Raw genomic sequence first — 21,202 nt, forward strand, 5'->3', positions numbered from 1 at the left:
ACTGTGCAAAACATCACCTGAAGGTGATGGAGCAGATTCCTCTTTAGCTTTGGCCCTTTCAGTCTGCAGCTTTGGCACAGAGGATGAGGCCACTTCATCTGAGAGTTCTTCACCTCAGGGAGGCAATTTTCTGGTGTGAAATAAATGTGCTGTGCTCCAATGCTTCTCTTTCCCTTCATATCAGGAAAGAATATTGTTGTTGCTTTCTCCACGGTGTTCCAAACCAAAAAAAGTGAGATTTTGTAGAGTCAAAGGATTATTTAGGTTGGAAGGGACCTATAAAATCACTGAGTTCAAATGCTAACCCAGCACTGCCAGGTCCACCACTAAACCCTGTTCCCAAGTGCCACATCCACACATCTTTTAAATCCCTCCAGGGATGGTGACCTCATCACTTCCATGGGCAGCCTGTTCCAATGTCTGACCACTCTTTCTGTGAAGAAATATTTCCTAAAATCCAATCTAAACCTCCCCTGGTGCAACTTGAGATCATTTCCTCTCGTTCTCTCTCTTGTTACCTGGGGCAAAAGATCAATCCCACATCATTCCAACCTCCTTTCAGGGAGATGAGGAGCTCCCTTTCCAGGCTGAGCTGCACTTCATGGCTTTTTTTTTTTTGGGTCTCCAACAGCCTTTGAGGGCTACATGCCAGCTGAGACTAGAAAATTCCATGGAATCCTCCAATCTTCATCAGCAACAGCATCCACAACCCATGCTGGTTCTGAATAAATATTTGGACTGTGCAAGGTGAGTTAAGCATCAAGCCACACTGAGAGACAAAGCCACTTGTCACCATGAGCTGTTTTCTGTCAGGCACAGATTTGGCTGCTCAGCAGGGACTAAAGAGATGAGCAAAATTAACTTTTGTTGTGTTGTATGCAATGTCAGTCCATTTTCCATGCACCACGGCATGGTGGTGACCTGGAGGTTTGCTGCACACAGTTTTTTATTCCATCAGGCTTGTTTGAAGGCTGGGAGGGGAAAAATGTGACTGGATGGGAGGGTTGGAGTGGATACATGCAGTCCTAAGTGTTTTCAATAGAGCATTAATTGAAATGTTGTGGATGCTGTTTGCCTCAGCTGTAGCTGTTCATAATAATTAGGTTGATGGATTCAGAGAGGAACAAAAAAAAAAGTCTCTCTTCTCAGAGAGAAGGACATTTAAGCACTGGTTTGGGGATCTGGGAGTCTGGTAAAACCCTGCTCCTGGTAAATTGGACATGTACAAGTGCTGCAGCTGGATGTATCCAGCAGGGAGCTGGCTGACAAAATCCTGCGACTTCCCATCTTCACTGAAAGTCTGCTGTGCTAAAGAGGTGCCACAAGTGGAAATAAAGTTAAAAAAACAAGAACAAAGAGAGTTTAGAGAGCTCTGTGGCACTTGCCTTACCACAATCCCTGGGAATGAAGCAAACACTCCCATGATCATTGCACAAGAGAAAGTTCTCCCTCATGTCCAGGGGGAACTTCCTGGGATCAGTCCCTGCCCAGTCCTCTGGTGCCATTGCTGGGTCCCAAAGGGCAGGGCCTGGTCCCTGCAGACAGGGACACACAGGGATGGGCCCCTCTCAGTCATCTCCTCTTGAGGCTGAGCAGCCCCAGCTGCCTCAGCCTTGCTCATCACAGAGATGCTCCAGCCCCTTCATCATCTCCATAGTCCTCTTCTGGACCTGATCCAGGAGCTCCACAGTTCTAGTTTACCCCTCTCCTCTTGGGAAATGCTTGTTTCTCCGAGTTCTCCTGTCTTAAAACATGCACAGGCTACAAAACCCAGCTGTGATGAGAGGAAACACAGTCTGGCCACCTCATTTATGCTGTCTTAGGCTGGACAATGCAGCACTGAGGGAACCTGTTTCTGTTTCTCAGTGTTCTTGATTGCTTTCTCCTTGACTTTGTTTTGTTGAAGCTTTTGAGTGTTTTGTAATTAACCACCCCTTGCCTCCACTCTGCCAGACTTCCTTCAGCAACTCGGTAATGTGCAGGCTGACCTAGAACAGAGACTGGACAGAGCTAAAGAATAAAGCAGGGATTGATTCCAAGGATCTCCTCCATGGATCCACCTTGGGCAGCAGCAGAGCCCAGCCAGGGCTGCACCCAAGATGACCCAAAATGGCCCCAAAATGCACCAGCGCTCCCGGGGTCTCTCCCTGGGATCAGCTCTGCTCCATTCCCACCTTGCAGTTCATTGTCCCAGCCCAGCTTTAGCCCAGGCACTCCCACCCTGCTTGTTTTTCTCTCTCCAGCCCACGGGGTTTGTGCTCCTGGCCTGAGATTTGGCTCATTTGTCCTTGGTGCCCAGCTGGAGCAGGAATTGTTTTGTCTCCCTGCTCTGTGCACAGAGCTCACCATGCCCTGATATGAATCTCAGACCCACACACTAAAGCAGCACAGAATGTGAAAAATATAAAAGCTAAAACCTGAGGCACCAAGGAGAGGTGTGGGATTCTCAAGGGTCTTTTTCTTGATCTGTCAAGCTCATGAATTTGGATGGAAACATGGATGGAAAGTGTGGGAGCTGAGAAATGAGCACATCCCATTCTCTGAGGAGCGCCCACGGTCTCTAGTCACGGACCCACACAAAACCTGAGCAGAGGAACCCCTTAACAGCTGAGAAGTGACTATGGGAGATGTGCCCAGCCATAATTCCTGGAAATTCAATGTAAAATGGGAAATTTTGGTCCTGATCTGGCTGATTTGGGCTGCACATCACTGGAGTGACAGCAAGCACCGCCAGGTGTGCCACAGAGTGTGGTAACTTCTCCAACCACAGACACTTGGGATGATCTGGCCTCAAAGCAGGTGATCCACCATCCCTGCACATGCAAATGCACCCTGGGCAAAGCTCCAGCAAAGCTCCATCTCAGCAGCTCTTTTACTTAATTTGCCACTGCCATGACCACAACCAAACAAGGACAGTTCATTGCTGGTCCTGGTAAAATGGGTGCCCCCTCCAACCTTTACCTGATCCGTGACTCGTGTCCCCACTCATGTCCCCAGCCAGGTCACCATGTTGCCAGCTGGACAGGAAATCCCAGGAGCAAAGTTTTTGGGAGAAATCTGGGAAATTGAAGTTGAAAGAGTGTCTTGGTCAAAAGTGTTTGCTCCAGTGATGTTGGGGTCACCACTGAGCCCTGTCCCCAAGTGCCACATAATTTAAATACCCTCAGGGATGGTGACTCCCTGGGCACCTGTTTCACCACTTGACAACCCTTTCCATGGAGAATTTTCTCCTAATATCCAATCTAAACCCTGGCCCACACTGAAGCCATTTCCTCTTGTCTGATCACTTTTTCCTTGGGATCCGATTACTTGGTGGGAAATCCCTGACGGGTATAAATAAATAATAAAACCTCCAAAGCAAATAAACCCTTCTATTTTGCTTCTTGATTTCTACAGAGACTTCAGAACACATTTTAAAGATGTACTGTGACAATCAGGAAAAGGGGAAAGTTTTTATTTTCCTTTTCAATTATAGTTAATTTTTTTTCCTCTCTTCATCTTGACACAGGAATTGGCACTTTAGGAGAAAAAAATATAATTTGGGCATTCTTAAATTTATTCCTTCATATTAAAGGATAATTTTATATTATATATAAGGTGTCTAGGTAAAATCACAACCTAGAGATGCCTTTTTTCTTTCAGTGACTGTGGAGGGAGCTGAGGAAGGTGATTTGGAAGCTTTTGTGGAGTTCAGTGAAATGAATTTCACTCTCCTTTCTAGGACTTGCAATAAATAACACAACAACTGGGAACACTCTGGTTTCCTCACCCATGGCAAGCAGTATTTTTTCCTTCATTGTCATTCTGGTGAAATGTTAGAGTGAAATTTTTAAATTTTTTTATTAGACCTTTCATGTCTAATAAATGTTTGGCACCAGCATCATAAATTACCCCTTCCAGACCATATCAGAAAATAAACTGGATTAAAACCATTCCATACTGATGGAGGATTATCCTTAGTTTTCTTGCTTATTTGAACAAGTCCACATTAAAATATCAAGTTAATATTTTAGGATTTAGGAGCTTTTTTTTTTCCCAGTGCCTACTGAGTTATAGATTTTTAGTAGTAAAGATAAGTAAGAAAACATTTATTCACTCTGACATTGGAGTGAATGCTCCAATGACACTCCTCTTTCCAAAGGCTGACATTGGAGTCACACCTTTTGAATAAAACAGGACTAGGGATGCTCAAAAACTCTGAAAAGGAGAGCAGACTGTGCCTCTGCTGCTGCAGTCATGGATCTGCTTCTGCTGCTGATTTTTCAGCTGAAATAACAACTCTTAGTTTGAGAATTTCATTGGTTGCTGAGGGATTAATGATGAGTCTAGGAAAAAAAAAAAAAAGCAATTCTAGGTGGGGATATGGAAAAGAAAGAGAGAAATTCCCAGAATGACAAAGAGAAATTCCCAGAGTAACACAGGTCTTGTGTATAGATTTTCAATAATTAAAAAAAAAAAAAAAAAAAAAAAAAAAAAAAAAAAAAAAAGAGAGAGAGAGAAAAATGGGGGAAAAGGCAAATAGAAGGTTCTGGGCTAAAAAGCTAAAAGCTTATTTTGGGTATCTGTGTGATAAAAAAGGAGACAAGATCTACTATCACAAAGGATTAACTTTCAGTATTCATAAGCACCTGAATAAAATAGACATTTCTGCCTGAGCTGCTCCCACGGGACTCCTTGAAAAGGTCTGATCAATTCAGTCCATGGACAGTGAGATCCAATCCTCTCATCCTCATTTAGAAATCCACTGTAGGTGACATAAGCCATGCTGAAAAACTGCCTGGGTTTGTCCACTGAGGGTCAGGGAAGCCCTGGGGGATGAAATTCCCACCCACACCTGCACCTCAGGCATCCAAGGAGAGGGGAGGAAAATCCCACCAGGGAAGAGAGCAGGGTCAGCCACTTAACACTTTATCAAACAGGGTTATCAGTGTCACCGTGTTGGAGCCCTGGCTGCTGAGAATTCCAGATTTCTGTGCTGCCAGGCACTGACCCCCAAGAGAACACTGCAGTGACCTGAGGGCCTGGAGAAGCTTCCAGAATGGAATGAGAGAACTGGGATTGTGGGTGTGGAGTTGGGATAGAAGTGTGTGATATCACAGGGTGGGAAACTCAGAGTTTGAGGGTTTAGAATACAGTGATGGATATAAAGCAAGATGGAGGTTTTGGGGTGGAGGCTGCTTCTTCTTCTTCTCCTTCTTCTTCCCCTTCTCCTCCATGGGTTTGGGTGGTTTTGTGTCATTGGATAAAAAGTCCCCATTGCAGCCACAGGTGGTTGGTTACTGAGTTAAAAGTAAAAATAATTTAAGTATCATTTCTTATTTGGACAGCTTTTCCTTAGAAGACCTTGTGAAGATTGATATGAGGCCATTTTGTAGCTTGTGAGTGAAATGTTGTAGAACTCAGGCTTAGTGAGACTGTGATAGAGATTAGAATTAATTAGCATCTGAGTATGAACACGAAATATTGTCTCAAGTTCTTTAATCCCAACCCTGACCAGGCAGAAACAGAAGATAAAAATGTGATACCACCTCTCCTCATGCCTCATGTGTCATGGAGTCCCAAATTGGTTTGGTTGGAAGGGACCTCCAGGATCATCCAGTTCCACTCCTGCCATGGGTGGGGACACTTTCCACTAGACCAGGCTGCTCCAAGCCCTGGCAAAGTTTGGTGGAAAAATGACCAGAATATGACCCTATCATGAAATTGTCTTATTTTGAATGCTGCAAGACACAGAAGTTGGCCCAAGGATGTAATTATTTCATTCCAAGACATTTGGGCTTTTGAGTGATATGCTCCAGATCAAACCTCAGCTGCTCAAGGAAGGGAAAGGAGGAATCTCCTCTCCCCAGAAAGGACTGTCTCCTTCTCTCCTTCTTCTCTCCCTCAAAAAAGATATTTTTGACCTTTTCTTCTTGAATCAGGCTTTGTGATTTATTTTTCTCAGATTTATATTCACATTTTACAAGCTTCTCCTCTGGAAAATTCGTCTTGCAAAAGCAAAATTAAAACCAGTAATTTGGATGCAATATACATCAATTAGCAAATGCTTCTGCACTTTCCCAACTCTTTATCAACCCAGCTGCCCTTTGCAGGATAAGGAGCTGGGAATTTGGAGGAAAACTTATTGATAACAGAGTTCCAGGAAAAAAGGTCAGGACCTCTTTGAACAATTGAAACTCTGCTACATTTGTCAGCATCAGATTTTCTTGCACTTTTGTCTGAAATATTTGACTCTGAGCATTCCAGCACACACAAAGTTGATCAGACTGGGTAAAACTATGAACTATTTTCATCTTCCAGCAGAGAGTGTGTTCAGGGCTTTTTTTATCAACCATTTGTTTCACCATGGGGATTTATTTGATATGTATTAGCTGAATTCTTCTGAAGTTATTAGGTTTTTTCACAGAAACAATGAGCAATTTGTAAAAGTAATTCCCTGGTGTCCTTGGTCAAGCCTAAAGTGTTGTATCAGGAAGAAAAACCTGACACATTACCCTTTGTTTCCTTAAATGTTTGCAAAAAAAAAAGAGGGTTTAATAAGATGTGAAAGAACATATTTAATTAAAAAAAAAAAAAAAAAGAGCCAAGGCAACAAGAGACCACAAACTGCTAAAGGAAGAAGAAGAAATCAGGGCAGGCCAAATTCTCAGAGTAAATTGGTGAGATTCCAGTAAAGTCAGTGGTGCTGGGTCAAATTAATCCAAGTTGTGGATCTGGACTGAAGAGGATAAGTATGTGAGAGCACTGCTGAATCAAAGGCAGATGAAAACACTGCTGAACTGAACTAAGTATTCCCATTGCCCTCCAGAACAGAGAAGAAAATCAGGTCATGTTTCAGCTGTCTTTCCACAGCTTCCAAAATAATCACGGTTTACTCCTAATACTGCTGTAATTTAGCACTATGCACTGCTTTATTTACACACACAGCACCATTTTAATCCACATTTTCCTCTTCTTTCCATTCTCCCAAATTAAATTATAGCCTTGATGGCTCTGGGTAATGCACAATGAAAACACTCTCCTTGAGCTATGATTCTAAATCCCCAAATGGATTTGTATAAATAAACTGCTGAGGTATCATTCCTCTGTCATTTGATATATTAAAAATTAGGATGTATTTTTCCCTCCATGCTGCTCTGAAGCAGGAAATAATTTTCATTTTCCTTTGCTGTACCACAATCAAAGTTTGTAGGCAGCAGTTTAGCTTAATCATACTTATGCAATTACTGTCAGAGCCTGACATTTTCCTTTCACCTTTACTATTCCCAGGAGATTAAGCTATCAACCCTTCAAGATCATTACAGCTGTTTACATGCAGGTGGCAAAAGGAATCTCAAACAGCAGGAAATCTTTATCTCTGGCTATGGCATGAACCAAACTCTTTGTATTTTGGGGATTTTTTATTTAGTGGAATGGAATGGAAGCCATATCCACACCCGAGAAAGGGACTAAACAGGGAAGCACAAACATTTTTTGAGACAGCAGTATAGGAATTCTAATGGAATGGCTGTTCTACAGCCATCCCAGGATGTGTGTTTCCAGGCTGAAATGATGGGAACCATCTGGATATCAGACAATCCTTTCCATTTTTCTTCTCTTCTTAAGCCAACCTACCAAGGTCGACGTGGTTGCTGCACTGAGAGGAAACTTTGCAGAAGTGTCGAGTAGCTGAGGAGGAGGAAGGAGCAGCAGATGTGTCTGACAGGTTTTGATTCTCCATTCCATTTTGTTTTGTTTTTTTTCCTTTTTTATGCCAGTTAAACAGAACCTCCTGCAGGTGTTCCTGCCCCTGGGGAGGCTGCTCACAGCAGCTGCTCTTGGGCTGCCCAGCACCGGGGCTGTGTGAGCTGTGAAATGTCAGGGCTTGAAAGCAGCAGCTGTTTCTGCAGGGCTCCTGTGGCTGGAAGGATTTGGCAGAGACTTAAAAAACCTGTCTGGCTTCTCAGCCATCCCCTCCCTTGGCCTTTAGGAAGCAGCTCTTGCTCAGGTGTTCTTGCAGGTGCACACACTCTAGACAGTCCCTGGACTTCCACATGTTTATTGGCCTGTGAGTAGAGCCAGAGCATCAAAAAAAAGACTGGTTTGGGTTGGAAGGGACCTCAAACACCACCCAGTTCCCACCCCCTGCCCTGGGCAAGGACATCTTCCCCTAGACCAGGTTGTTGGCCTGCAACTCTTCCATACAGCTCTGGACACCTCCTCTCTCTCAGATGCCACAGCAAACTTTGCTTCCTGTCCCATTTCACCTGCCCAGCACCACCAGCACATAAAATGCAAAGAACAAACAAAGCCTTCATCATTTTTTAATTGATTTCCTAAGGGAAAGGAAGTTTCTGCAGCCCTGCTGCATGTCTGCCAGTCCCCACTATTCATCAGATACCTTGGCCAGGTTCAATCATCATTAGACAAGGGGTGAATGCTTCAAGGATATTAAAGTCTGCTGAGGATGGTTAGGAAGAAAGAGGAGATGGGCAACAGCTGGTGTTGCAATTATAAGAATTGGATATTCGGGATTTTAATCATAATATTTGACACCAGAGAATATTCAGAATGGAAAAAAACCCAGATTTTGCAAGGCCTTCTGCTAACAAAGAACTTTATTCTTTTCTTTTTAAATCCCCTGGGCAACCAGCACAATCTGGTGAACATTTCCATGGTTAAACTTATTGTTGCTTCTCATTTTGTATAAATAAAGTTATTTGTTTAATTACTCTGTTCCCTCAAGTTTTCAAACCCACACCAAGATACTTTTCATTTGTCAGTATATTATATTCCTCATTTCATTAAACTGAAGCAGTTACTTAAAGCTTACAATGTTCACTCCTCCAGCACAGACACAGAATTCAGAATTACCTCAAAGGCTCTCCTTATTTCTCTAGCTATATAATCCTCCCTTTCTTTACAGTGTAGGGCTAAGGCTTCTGTTATTGCTATGGAATATTTAAAACCCATTCAAAAAGCTATCAAGGTTGTTTCCAAAGACATTTGGAATGAAAATCATTAAGAAAGCCATTGTCAGTAATTTCATGAACTCCATTTCTTCCCTGAATTTATATTTTAGTGTGAAAGGTAATAGAATGGTCATGTAAGTAAAAACTACCATAAATTTAATTAACTGTGTTGCTTAACATAATAAAAAGTCCTATCTGTTAAACAGGATTTCTTAATTAAAAAAAAAGATTGTATATTTTTTGAACTGCACTTTCTAGTGACGAGAATGCAGCAAACATTTCACTTGGCTGAAGGAGGAAAGTAAATGATGAAGGGATTGCTTTCCACATGTGATTCCTCAGGCCACCACAACCTGTGTGCAGCCCCAAGCAAAAGCACAACCAGACTTTAAGCATTTACTCAGTAGATTATCCTTCCTTTTGAACCAGAGTCACAAATTCTGCTCTGTGCTGCAGTTTTCAACCTCCTCCTGCAGCTGAACTTCAAGCACAAGTCAGAAATCCAAGTGGATAATTAGTGTCTTACTAAAGCTTTCATTAAACAACCTTTCCATGTATCGAGGGTGGATGGGATTTCAAGATCTGATATTTCTCACATGGAGATAAAGGGGGCTAATGGACTAAAATAATCCTTTCCAAGCACAAATGAATAGCTGGGCTGACTGGGATGCAGAATAAAGCAGTGCAGCAGCAAAAGGTTCACCATGTCACAGGAGAGGGAGGCAGACACAGATCATTTTGCTCTAGCAGTATTTGCCATATTCAATAAATGAGATTCTTCAGCTTCTTTGCACAAATTTCACTGATTCTCTGTGACTGCAAGCACTATAAATTTCAGGTTGCATTTCGCCCCTCACTGTGCAACATCTTGCAAAAAGCTGAAGAATCCACTGTGAGTGTTGAGCCAGCATGAGCCTCAAGGACATTCCCAGCAGAAGGCAGTTCATTTAAGGATCTTTAATTAATTAAAGACAGGAATCAGGACCTGTCTGTCTTATAAACTTCCAGGAGTGTTGTACTCTGAGTCTTGAAAGTCATGAATGCAAGAACTCTTGCAATGCTCAAGACATCAATTTTGGGCCTTAATTTTTTTTAGGCTCTTAGTTCTTAAAAATCTTATGCAAAGAAATTCTAAATAATGTGCTCATTTTCTGTTTAATTACTGCTTTTTTTTTTTTTTTTTTTTTTTTTTTTGGCTTCTGACTCTTACAATAATATGGTGAAGAATTTGTCCTGGGGACCAAGAACTGTTTCATAAAGGTATTAAAATCATGGACAAAATTATCATGAGCAATGTGTTGAGTGGACTCAGTCCAGCTCCCAAAGGGCTCTAACACTGCATTAGGCAAAATATTTGTACAACTTATAAAGCTGTGAGCATGAATAAAATTACATGAACTCCCTTTGATCTTTCCTAAGGGCAAAGATAAAAGGATACTTGCAAAGGGATGTGAAATTTCACCTCTCTGTTTCCAATACCTTGTAAGTCTCAGGTTGTGTCTCCATTTCTCATTCCAGTTGCTGAGCTCTTAATTTTCTAAGCACTCACTTGGAATAGGTTTTTCTCAAGATAACATTTTAACTTTTTAGATTAATTTTAAAGATTTTTATTAATTTTAGATTATTTTATTAATTATTTTTATTAATTTAATTTGTATTTTTTTTTATTTTCTAGCTTAAAATAGAGCTCACAGGAAACAGTAGTTCCTCATCCTAAGCAAAACAAACAAATATAAACCAGAATAATGATTCCATGGTTTGCCTGTTCAACTTCTTTAAGGTTGCTACTTTTTTTCATTTTCACGACTCTAAGAGATTGATCTGAAATTTAATTACACTGAAGAGCCAGTGAAAAAAGAAATATGAGGCGCAGTGTTCTGTTTGTAGAGAAGACATGGCCACATTTTTAGATGTGGCCCTTAGAGACATGGGTTAGAGGTAGGGCTTGACAGGGCAAGGTTAATGCCTGGACTCAGTGATCCTGGAGGGTTTTTCCCACATTCATGACTTCAGGATTCAATGATTCTATACCCAGGAAGGGATGGAGAAACAGGTAAAAATGTATTTTACATTTGCACTTTCAAGTTGTGTTAATGGTTTTATTTTCATAGCATACCAGAGAGACTGGAAGGAAAAACAGCTAATATTCTACTGGAGGTTGTAATGGTAGTTATAGATCACTATAACTGTATGATAGTTATCTCCTAATCACCATCATCACAAAATCCTCAATCACAATTATCCCCACAAGAAGTCCAGGAGGTACAACATGGCTTTTCCCTTGCCTGCAAATTGATACTGCCAGAATTGAGTAGTTTTGTTCAAGTTACACAGAGAGCAAAGTTCCTTTCCTGAGACTCTGTCTTGGTTTGAACAGACAGGTGTCTGCTAAGGAAAGCAGGAGCTTCCCTTGAAATGGAAAATGTAAACGCCCCCTACCTCTGAAATATTATAATTTTGAAATTAAGGGGTTCTCATGCAACGATATGGGAGTGGGAATAACAGTTCTTATTAGGGAAGAAAATAAAAATAAAAATGCAGTAATACAGAACAGCACTGCCAGAGTCAGAGCAGGTCCTGAATCCCTGTGTGTCAGGGTGGTGGCACAGTCCCATCCCAGGGGGCTCAGGGTGGTGGCACAGTCCCATCCCAGGGGGGCTCAGGGTGGTGGCACAGTCCCATCCCAGGGGGGCTCAGGGTGGTGGCACAGTCCCATCCCAGGGGGGCTCAGGGTGGGGGCACAGTCCCATCCCAGGGGGCTCAGGGTGGTGGCACAGTCCCATCCCAGGGGGGCTCAGGGTGGTGGCACAGTCCCATCCCAGGGGGGCTCAGGGTGGTGGCACAGTCCCATCCCAGGGGGCTCAGGGTGGTGGCACAGTCCCATCCCAGGGGGCTCAGGGTGGTGGCACAGTCCCATCCCAGGGGGGCTCAGGGTGGTGGCACAGTCCCATCCCAGGGGGGCTCAGGGTGGTGGCACAGTCCCATCCCAGGGGGCTCAGCCCTCCTGCAGTGCCAGCTGTGGCTCTGCTGGAGCAGGGATCCTGCACAAGGGGGGAGTTTTCCTCTGGAGCTCCAGGGCTGCTGGAGATGGGCCTGCTCTCCCTCTGGGAATGCAGGGCAGCAGAAAGCTGCTCCTCTGGGAATGCAGGGGGCAAAGGCTGCTGGGCTGTTCCCAGGGCAGATTGGATCCAGGTAGGAATGCTTGGCTCCTCCCCTGGGCGCAGCATCTCCCCATGGGATGGTGGGATTTGATCAGCCCTGCAGGGACACTCAGTGGCCATGGACAGCAGAGATCTCCTGGAGGGAGGATGGGCTGTGGGAGAGAGAAAGAAAAACTGCCCATGGACAGAGATAACTGCCCCAGCTCTGACAGATGGGAAATTGAATACACACCCCAAACCACATCTTACAACCCAGGACAGACCCCATAAAATAGACTGAATGGCTGAATTCATTTGATCTGGCACAATCTAATTTTACGCAGCAGCACCACTCTCAGCTCCCGAGCAGCAGAGCTGGAGTGGGCTCTCCACACTGCACATTTTTAAGTGCCCTGTGTTCATCCAGGTTATAAATTATCCCTTCACATCCTGAAGTAAAACTGGAGAGGTCCTTGCTATGAAAATACAAGAGCAGACACAATGAAATGGGCATTTTGAGCAGAGATAACCTGGGCCTAGTTCCTGAAAATGAACAGCCAGGCTGCTGGCAATTATCTCTAATTACAGTTGCTACAAAAGAGTTTTCATAATGCAGTTTTGTGCAATGTGCAACCTTGAGATGAGATCCCAAGGCTGAAACATTTGTTCCCCTTTTCCATTAAGTGCGTTTTAAAAAAAATAATAATTAGGAGATCATTCAGGAGGAAAGGTAACACTCTGACATGGTCACTTAGTAAAGACATGAATTATTATTTGCCTCTCAAGAGGCCTGATCCTGTCTCAGCAATTTAATATGAACCATCATTTAAACATTTAAATACCAGAACTGAAAGAAAAGAGAGAGAAAAAGTATCCTTAAACCCATTTTCCAGATCAAGAATCTGCCACAAAAAGTTATTTGCATACATTCTGCTTCAAAGCTCAGAAACTTCTAGCCCAAGGGTAATTTTTATGACTCAAATAACTTGGAATTTGTCAGAAAAGTTCTCTCAAAAAGATCACAAAAAAAGATATATCAGCCTCAGTTATAGTTTTTCTGATCATTTTTTAGGTTTGGATTTTGCTTTGCCCCTGTTGCAGTGATTAAGTGTGAAGCAAAGAGATCAATACACCTTGATAAGATAGCAAAGGATAATCTTCCTTCAGAGCTAGGAACATAAATATTGGGCTGCTCTTGTCAAGCAGATCCTACTGCAAGACCTGTCCAGGTGTTTGCAGTTTTGTCCATGCATTCATCATTCCTTGCTTGGGCTGCTCTTTCCACCTGAGCTCTGTTGGAAAGCTGCTGGTTTTGAGCAAATTTTGGGACTGAAATTCTGCCTTTCTTTACACACTGCTGATAAGGGGCACCAGGGGAGCTGAGCTGAACATAAAAAATAAGCCCTTATTTGTGGACTGGGTAAAATGAATTCTTTGGTGCCTCTGTCCTCTTGTGCTCCTTATGCTGCCATGTGAAACCCTCAGTATTTACTGAATCATTCACCTGACCCACTGCATTCCCTGTGTTTAGAACCAGGATTGCTTTGAGTACTCAGCTAAAAGTAATTACCAGGAACAACAAATATCAAGATTTTATTTGCATTCCATTTATCTCTTGGTTCTTAGAAATTATTTGAAATGTCTATTTCATTACCCGAAAGAGAAAGAGAAAAATTAAAATGTTATTTCTCTCTAAGTCTTCCATCTCAGGAATCTCTTTAAGTACTTTCTGAATAATAAAAGTCACAAAAAATTCCCTCTGGGGCAGAGAGCTTCAGCATATTGTTCTTGGACTTGAAAGGTCTGATTTTGTGGAAGGCTGGTTGTACTTTCTTCCTTCAGAATTATGAGAAATTGGTGTCCCTTCTCACCTTCAATGATCAAAAGATTCTCTTGAGCCATTATGGTAATTAGTGTCATAGACAGCACTGAATTAAAATGGAATATTTTATATTTGTTAATTGCCTGAGATCCACAGATGAAGGTACCTGGATGTGATGTCCAGAGAAGCTCTGGCTGCCCCTGGATCCCTACAAGTGTCCAAGGCCAGGCTGGCAGGGCTTGGAGCAACCTGGGTTAGTGGAAGGTGTCCTTGTCATGGCAGGGGGCTGGAATCAGATGAGCTTTAAGGTTCCTTCCAACCCAACCATTCCAGGTTTCTATAAAAGGTATTTAAAATTAATTTCATTATTCCTAATGAGTACAAGGCTATACCAGTTAAGACAGAGCTGAAGGAGAACAGCTGAAGGAGAGCAATGCTGCAAAAAGTGGCCCAATAAATATGATCATTATTCAAATAGCCCCAGAGAACTGTGGCAGCACAGATGACAGAGCACTGGGTTTGCTTTGCTACCCATTGTCACATTTTCAAACTAATGAGCACTAGGACATGTTTGGTCTGATCTGCAGCTCTGACACTGTGGGTAGCTTGAATCTAGAGAATTTCCTAGGTCTTATGGACAATAAAAAAGAATAAAAAACAATTAAAATAACCTTTTTTTTTTAACATATCACTAATTATAGGTAACTCTGAGATTGCCCTCAGGGCCCAAACCAGAGTATCTTTTGAAAAGGAAAGTCCTGTGGAACAGGAGGAGCTGTGTGCTTCATGCCTTGCCTCAGCAGCAGAGATGTTGCCCTAGAAACACAGCAAACAGTAAGTTTGACAAGGCAGTCTCTGCTGTACAAAAAAATAAAAATTAACTGTTTCCATGTGCTGCACTGACCTTGGCTGTAGATTTCAGGAATCTCCCCCCCATCCCTGTTTGGGAAATTTTAAACAGTTCCAGTGTGTGCTTTTCCAACACATCAGGGCTCAGTTCTGCAGAGGATGCCTGGTCTATCACTGACACCATGGTTTGGCAGGAGGAACACCTGGTGTCCCCAAATTTTGAGCCAGTGGCTGTGGTGTCAGGAGATCATGCTGGTGGCTGGCATGGTGATATCTCTGTGCCAATTCTGCAGAAAAATCAGCTCTGAGCAGAAATCTTGGAAGCTGTCCCTCATGGCAGCATCTCCTTGGAGCATCTGCTCCTTTCCAGCCCTACAAATGGAGCTGGAGGAGATGCTGGTCAGACAGATCATGAACTTGGAATGAAACTTGGAGGCTCCAAAGGTGTGGAATGTGCATGTCTCCCTCCAAAGAGACTATTAAAGAAGAAACTCTTCTCACTGAGAGAGAGAGAGTTTTGCAATCTCCATTTTTATCAAAATAATAAAGGTAATTTTTCACATCCACGGCATTAACCAGAGTTAACTGTGGGCTCACAGGGAGATAACACAGCTGAGGCTGCCCAAATAGAGGACACAACCAGAACAGAGCTTTCCTAATTCAGTCATGGCCCTGGTTTCTGATGATGGGGATTCTTTTTTGGCCCCTCCCACATTCTTTGGGCCCAGCCAGGCTGTAGAACAGGAATGATGAACCTTTTGTGCTTCTCCACAGAACAAAGGCTCCCCTCTGAGAGCCTCTGAAGTTTCACCATGTCTCTGAGATCCATCCCCAAAACTTCAGTGGGAGACACATTTAAGGTTCTTCATTCAGGGCACTTCACACTTCATTCCAAGCCTAATTACTTCCATTCAAGTGGTATAAAAGATAAATTAATTTATTCCAGGAGCAGGCGTTTTTTTCCTGCCATATATTCCTCATCAGTATGGGCAGTTCTTGAAGCATTTCTAAACCCTTCTCCTCTGATCCAGCCTTCCTTTTATTCTCTCCTTCCCTTTTTTCTCTGCTTCAAGTCAATTTTATTTGATTTTTTTTTTGCTCTGCTTGCCTTGGAAAAAATCTCCTTAAGGCTCTTTTCTGCTTAATGCTCTCTGCACAGTGACTGACAAGAAACTTTTCCTTTTATTATCTCCACTCCTACACTCAGGTGGCTCCCTCATTTTGCCACATTAGGTGGTCAAAGTGCCCTTTTAATTCCATATTTTGATGTTGCCAAAGATGAGATGTAGCTATTGCAAGGTGGGCTCCTAAAAGGTACATCTCTGTTTCAGGGATGATCATTCCTGACTCCCTTTTAATTAATAAAAGGAGATAGGTAGGGTACCTAAAAGTCTATTGGTGTCTTTGGTACCTGGGTTAGCACGACCTGGAATATTTTCTGTTGGTGGTTATTTAACTGGGAGATGATTCTCTCATACCAAGTCAAATATTGAACAGTCGTGCAGGGTTATATCAGTCCTACCCCAGAATTGTGACTGAGAATTTGTGGAATGCATCACCAGGAGATGGATGAGCCCACGTCCTGTTCATGTCCTTCAGTGAAATTATTTTGTTTTAGTTTCTAGCTGCAGTACTGGGGAATAAAATAAAAAAAGTATTAAGAAGTTAGTAAAGATTCATCTGTGTTACATTTTAAATAGAAATCCTGAAAGCACAAAATGTCTGTGGAATCACAGTGTTGATACAAGCACAATGAAAATAACTATGTTTCTATGATAACCAGTTATTGACAGGCATAGTTATCTTATTTTGCAGGGGAAAAAATAAAGATGAAACATTTGCCATTAGAATTTTCTTGGATTTTTTGGTGCCCTGGTAGTTTCAAGACATAACCAAAGGGGAATTCTGTTTTCTTCTCTGAAAATGCATTTTCAGGCTGGAGACAGAGGAAGGTTATTTCACCTCTGAGTTGTAGAATTCAAACAATACTTTCAAATAATCTTTTATTGTATAGAAGCACATGCCATCTTCCCCCAATGGCTGAAGAACACCACAAAGGCAAGGTCATGTCTGCCCTGTTTCTTTAGAACTTTGTCAGACACGATGCTGAGTTAGACAGAACTTCCATCTGAGCAGAGCAAACATTCCTACAGTGCCTCAAACAATCCTTTCAACACTGGTGTCAGCGACAAAAGGCCATGGGAACCCTTCATTCATTTTATTGCATTCGTGAAGTTGGGATGAGACATGAGTTAGGATGAGATGTGCTGCTCAAAAACCCTGACAAAGCCTTTACTTGCATATTTTCTATAGATAGAGATTTTTCACTCTTCTAAGGCTTTTACAGAAGAACTATTGCTAAGAGTTAACCCTTACAGAATTCACAGGATCACAGAATGACCAGGTTGGAAGAGACCTTCAAGATCATCAAGTCCAACCCATGCCCCAAAACCTCAACTAAACCCTGGCACCCAGTGCCACATTACATACAACTGCTGTATGGCACTGCTAAATATCACATACAATATAAGATAATTTAGGATATTTCACAGGGTTTTATGTTTGCTGAAGCAAAAACTCATCCCTGCTTAGTAAAAAAGTAGCAACCATACTTACCTTGCCATAATTTCTCATGAACCAATAGACAAAATTAAAAAAGATCTGAAGTAAGACAATGTTTGCCAGAGCTTTGAAATTTCACCAAAGACTTTTTTCAGCCAAAGAGATTAATTTTGCTCTTGGCATGGCTGGCATTTGGGCAGCTGAACTACCCTGATCAGGGTGTTGGTTTATTTACTCATACCAGCTTTTGTGGCTGGGATAGCTTAGACAGCCCCACAGAGGTGACTGATCCACCATGGATGGGGAAGATCCACCACAGACAGGGAAAATCTACATCCTCTTGAAAATCAAGTGAAGTTCAGACAGGACATGACAAACAGACACAAAAATGGAAACAAATAAATCAGACTGTGATGTCTAGTGAGCACAGAGAGAATTGATACACACACCTAATACGTGAATCTTTAATTAAATTTTGTTGGTTTTGTCTTTGGCTGAATTCCCACCACACTTGTGCCTGTAGGGTCACGCAGGCAGATCCAAGCTCAACAGCCTCAGCAGCTCCCAGAGCTGGATTTCCTCTGCATGGAGAAACTCCCTGAACTCAGTGCCATGCATGGCAAATTAGGAGAGCCTCCCAAAGAGCTCTGTGTGAATATCACCATTTTCCCCAGCATTGCTAAGAGACGTTCATCTGTTGTAGAGGTGGCTGTGTACGGTCACTGGGGTAAACAAAACAGCCCAAATAAACACAAAACCAGCCCCTGCCTTGCAGGAGAGAGGTGACATGGACAGAATTGCAATCAGAGCAGCTGCAGTGGAGATCTCAACACAGAAAATCCAGCAATGCCACGGGGAGGGTGATGGAGCAAAGTTAATCCTATTATAAATTAGTTTGTGCTTCCTGCTCTGAATGCTCGGGCTGCCTTCTTTGTTTCTAGAAAACATGATTTGGGAGGCTTAGCCTGCACAAACAACTGAGTCAACAAGTCCTGTGCCTGCAGGAAAGAAACTGGACAGGCCTGGTTTGTGCTGATTCATGGCTATTTATTCAAGGTTTAGAGGTATGGCCATAGATCACCAGGATTTAAATTATTCTCTGAAAGGATAAAACTTGAATTAATTGGTTAATTAAGTCCTTTAGCCACTGTCAGTGAATCATGGCTTAGTAGATTACTTTTATGTAAAACACAAATCAGGACTGCAGGCTCCAGTCTAATCAGAAGAAAGGTCCTGCTGCCCATAGATCTTTCCTCACAGCTGTCATCTGCTTAAAGGATTCATTCAACAACCTAAATTGCAGATAAAGCAAATAAACCCTAAAAATAAGTCAGCACTGTTTATCACATCTGGGATTGGATAGAGCCAAAACACAACTAAAGTGCAAAATCTGCATCCTATTTGTGCTAATAATGTGGTTTTGTTTTTTGTTTTTTGTTTTTTTTTAAGTTTATGTACTTGAGCTCTTTGATAAAACTGGCTGGCTTTAAAAAAAGAACCCAACTCCTTGTTTTACAGGAAACTTTGGGTGCTTGACATCACTGAAATTCTGAAACACTCAAGACTAGAATTTGCCCATGTACTTATATAAAATCTGAGCTATGAGCACTCTATTATCACAGTGTGCTTTTGTTCACATATAGACTAGTTGGCATAAAGACCCTAAAGCAGAGGATGTGAAATTGAGCTCATTTCATGAGCATCCAATGTCTCAAAAATACTCCAGGGTTTCAGTTTGCTTTTCTTTTCATAGTAGGCACAAATCCTCCAGGAAGAAACACCTAGAAATTTCTGCCATTCACCTGCTTTAGTGCATCCCCCTCCAGTCCTGTGGAGATTTGGAGGCCCCTTTCAGACACAACATGCAGGATAATGTGAAGCAGGATTAGATACTGAGCTGTGGACCAGCAGTGGGAAAATGGTGGTGCCCTGATCACCTCCATCACCTCCTCTGTTTGGACTTTACCTCACCTAAAAGGGTGTTTATTAATTTTGAGATGGTGTTCTGGGTTGCAAGATGTGGCAGGGGGTGTGTGTTCTATTGCCACCTGTCAGAGGTGGGGCAGTTATCTCTGTTAATTGGGGCAGTTTTCTTTATCTCTCCCACAGCCCATCCTCCCTCCAGGAGATCTCTGCTGTCCATGGCCACTGAGTGTCCCTGCAGGGCTGATCAAATCCCACCATCCCATGGGGAGATGCTGCGCCCAGGGGAGGAGCCAAGCATTCCTACCTGGATCCAATCTGCCCTGGGAACAGCCCAGCAGCCTTTGCCCCCTGCATTCCCAGAGGAGCAGCTTTCTGCTGCCCTGCATTCCCAGAGGGAGAGCAGGCCCATCTCCAGCAGCCCTGGAGCTGCAGAGGAAAACTCCCCCCTTGTGCAGGATCCCTGCTCCAGCAGAGCCACAGCTGGCACTGCAGGAGGGCTGAGCCTCCCTGGGATGGGACTGTGCCACCACCCTGAGCCATCCTGGGATGGGACTGTGCCACCACCCTGAGCCCCCTGGGATGGGACTGTGCCACCACCCTGAGCCATCCTGGGATGGGACTGTGCCACCACCCTGAGCCCCCTGGGATGGGACTGTGCCACCACCCTGACACACAGGGGCTCAGGGCATGGTCTGACTCTGGCAGGGCTGTTTTATATTACTGCATTTTCATTTTTGTTTTATTTTTTCCCTAATAAAGAACTGTTATTCCTATTCCCATTTCTTTACCTGAGAACTCCCTAATTTTAAAATTATAATAATTCAGAAGGAGGGGGTTTAAATTTTCCATTTCAAGGGAGGCTCCTGCCTTCCTTAGCAGACACCTGTCTGTTCAAACCAAGAGAGATGGTTTCTCCTCCTCAGGTGGTTACTAGGGAAGCTGCTGCTTGGTCTCTGTGCTCTTTATATGAGTGGAAAAGCCCTTAAGAGTGGAATTTTTGGATGGTTCAAAGGGCAAAGAGTTGGTCATTCCATGTGCCTGGACAGTGTCACAGGTGTTCCTGTGCCATGGCTGGAAGCTCACACACCACACACCCCATGAAAATGGGAAGGGATCGGTTCTGAGAGCCCTTTAGTCAGCCTCAGTACCAATAAATACACATCACATGTTTTTTTTTTTCAAGTAAACCAAGCTAATTTGTCATAAATTAAAAACTATGTGCTCCACACATGTCTGACAATTCTATTTTTTCATAAAGTTGAGAATGTTTTCTTTTCATACAATGTCTTTGCTGCTCAGCACCAAATTAATAAGGTAGTTCTACATTAGGTGAATATTAAATAATTGTTAAATGACATCTTCAGGCACGATAAGCAAATAAGAGCCTAATCTACAAGTTATATAATTATCTTAAAATTATATATGCAGCAATATGGAATTAAAACTGTTCTTACAATTTAAAAATAGGAATTCAAACATGAGAACCACAGCTATCCTTAGAAATGATTCACCATTAACCTGTTCCATATAATCATTTCTACAGGTGCTTTAATGAATTTAGGTGAATGCTTAAACCCTGAAGGAGAAAAGGAAGCATTTCTGAGTCTTGAAATAAATTTTTTTGGGGAAAACTCCTCAGGTCAGAGTTTAAAGGCTTAAATGAATGAAGTGAACTGAAGATATTACACCTCTAATGTCTTGGGGTGCATTCTACACCCAGCAGAGAGAGAACAGAATCATAGAATGGTTTAGGATAGAAAGGAACTTTGAGATCACCCCATTCCAACCCTTAAAAGTGTTGTCTGCAAATGTACAACACACTGACATAAACAATTCAGGAGAGGATTAGTTAAAAAAAAAATCCTAGTAGCATGAATTAATTCAGACAGGAATTTCTGCATCACAAACTTCAGATCTGAAAGGAAAAACATTTCAAATATGTACAAGGACCT

This window comes from Serinus canaria, chromosome 2 (genome assembly GCF_022539315.1).
Source record: "Serinus canaria isolate serCan28SL12 chromosome 2, serCan2020, whole genome shotgun sequence".
Classification (NCBI taxonomy): domain Eukaryota; kingdom Metazoa; phylum Chordata; class Aves; order Passeriformes; family Fringillidae; genus Serinus; species Serinus canaria.